General features: G+C 56.5%; 1 non-coding gene across 1 annotated transcript; it reads right to left on the bottom strand.

Annotated features, from left to right (window-relative positions):
- Nucleotides 1-145: 145 nt before the first annotated feature.
- LOC139968495 (5.8S ribosomal RNA) lies at nucleotides 146-305 on the bottom strand. Its single transcript, XR_011793491.1, has one exon. It is a non-coding gene; the product is annotated as a 5.8S ribosomal RNA (ribosomal RNA).
- Nucleotides 306-2,500: the final 2,195 nt, after the last annotated feature.

Below are 2,500 nucleotides of genomic sequence, written 5' to 3'. Positions count from 1 at the left end.
CGAGCCTGCTCGCCGAGTTTCACCGGCGCCGACATCACAGAACTCCATCTGACACTGACCCGACGCAGCCGGCCGTCGAAGGGACGGCTGCGGCCGGGCGCTCCTCCGGCGCGCGAACACGCCGACTCTGTGAGTGATTGTCTTCAGACGCTCAGACGGACGTGGCTCGAGGAGCAGAGCATCCCCGAGCCGCCATTTGCGTTCGAATAAGTCGATGATCAGTGAGTTCTGCAATTCACATGAATTCTCGCATCTAACTGCGTTCTTCATCGACGCACGAGCCGAGTGATCCACCACCAAGAATTGTCATTTGCCACTGGAAGACTCCCGCGTTCGCAAACTCTCCTCAGAGCCGAGGGAAGAAGTGGAACGGAAGGAGAAAGGACACGGGGACTCTGTGCCTTCTTTGCTTGTGACTGGAAAGAAATATCCTCCGTCGAGCCGAGGGGGGAAGCGGGCTCCCTCCTTCCCCCCACCGCCGCGAGGGCGGGTCGCGCGAGTCAGACTCGCCGACTGGGGGGAAATCGGGCGACACCGGTGCCCCTTCTCTGCCCTGCGGAGAATGCCTCGAGGAGCGCCGCGCCGCGGACGGCGACGGCGTCTCCACCCTTGCGGGACTTCTCCCTCGAAGCTACCGGGAGTGCGAGACTCCGTGAGACAGACGACGAGAGAAGAACCGGGTACTCCCCGGGCTGGTCTGTGTGTGACACGCCCGTCTCCTTTTTGTCGGAGAGAGCGAAGGCGAAGCGCGGGGTCTGACCTCGACCGTGGAACGGGGAAGGAGGCGGTGAAAACCCCGCTCGAGTCCCCCCGGCTTTTCCAATTTGCTCTCTCCGCGTGTCTCTCTGTGACGGCTTTTCCGACATTCCCCCTTTGTTCCCTCTCCGATCACGGAGGGGAAGGGTTCTGTTAATGATCCTTCCGCAGGTTCACCTACGGAAACCTTGTTACGACTTTTACTTCCTCTAAATGATCAAGTTTGACCGTCTTCTCGTCGCGCCTCGACAACCGGCCGAAGCCGGGGGTGCCAGACGGTCGATCCGATGGCCTCACTAAGTCATTCGATCGGTAGTAGCGACGGGCGGTGTGTACAAAGGGCAGGGACGTAATCAATGCGAGCTGATGACTCGCGTTTACTTGGAATTCCTCGTTCAAGGGACACAATTACAAGTCCCTGTCCCCAGCACGGAGAAGTCTCAGCGGATTACCCGGACCTTTCGGCCGAGGGCAAATGTACCCGCTGCTTGCGCCAGTGTAGCGCGCGTGCGGCCCCGGACATCTAAGGGCATCACAGACCTGTTATTGCTCCATCTCGTATGGCTGAAAGCCATTTGTCCCTCTAAGAAGTTCGCGGCTCACCACGACGGGTGGCCGGACTATTTAGCAAGCAAGAGTCTCGTTCGTTATCGGAATTAACCAGACAAATCACTCCACCAACTAAGAACGGCCATGCACCACCATCCACAAAATCAAGAAAGAGCTCTCAATCTGTCAATCCTCACTGTGTCCGGGCCGGGTAGGTTTCCCCGTGTTGAGTCAAATTAAGCCGCAGGCTCCACTCCTGGTGGTGCCCTTCCGTCAATTCCTTTAAGTTTCAGCTTTGCAACCATACTTCCCCCGGAACCCAAAGACTTTGGTTTTCCGGAGAGTTGCCCGCCGCGTCATGGGAGGAACGCCGGCGAATTACGAGTCGGTATCGTTTATGGTCGGAACTAGGGCGGTATCTGATCGCCTTCGATCCTCCGACTTTCGTTCTTGATCAATGAAGACATTCTTGGCAAATGCTTTCGCTGTCGGGCGTCTTGCGACGATCCAAGAATTTCACCTCTCACGCCGCAATACGAATGCCCCCGGCAGTCCCTCTTGATCATTACCTCAGGATCTCAAGACCAACGAAATAGAACCGAGGTCCTCTTCCACTATTCCATGCTGAGCTGTTCGGGCACTTTGGCCTGCTTTGAACACTTCAATTTTCTCAAAGTAAACGTTCCAGTCTCGCACGGCACTCAGTTAAGAGCACCGCACGACCAACCGAATCACTGGCCGGGAAAAATCTCCCACGACTCCCGTTTGACGGGGAGAAGGGGAACGGGCAGTGCACGCCTCACGGCGGACCGCCCGCCCCGGCCAGAAATCCGACTACGAGCTTTTTAACTGCAGCAAATTTAATATACGCTGCTGGAGCTGGAATTACCGCGGCTGCTGGCACCAGACTTGCCCTCCAGTAGATCCTCGTTAAAGGATTTAAAGTGTACTCATTCCGATCACAGGGCCTCCGAAGAGGCCTGTATCGTTATTTTTTGTCACTACCTCCCCGTGTCAGGAGTGGGTAATTTGCGTGCCTGCTGCCTTCCTTGGATGTGGTAGCCGTTTCTCAGGCTCCCTCTCCGGAATCGAACCCTGATTCTCCGTTACCCGTCACAACCATGATAAGCGCATAACTTACCATCGAAAGTTGATAGAGCAGACTTTTGAAGGGAGCGTCGCCGGTGCAAGACCG

This window comes from Apostichopus japonicus, chromosome 5 (genome assembly GCF_037975245.1).
Source record: "Apostichopus japonicus isolate 1M-3 chromosome 5, ASM3797524v1, whole genome shotgun sequence".
In the NCBI taxonomy this organism is placed as follows: Eukaryota; Metazoa; Echinodermata; class Holothuroidea; order Aspidochirotida; family Stichopodidae; genus Apostichopus; species Apostichopus japonicus.
Note: the sequence above shows the minus strand (reverse complement) of the source record. Positions and strands in the feature narration are given on the sequence as shown.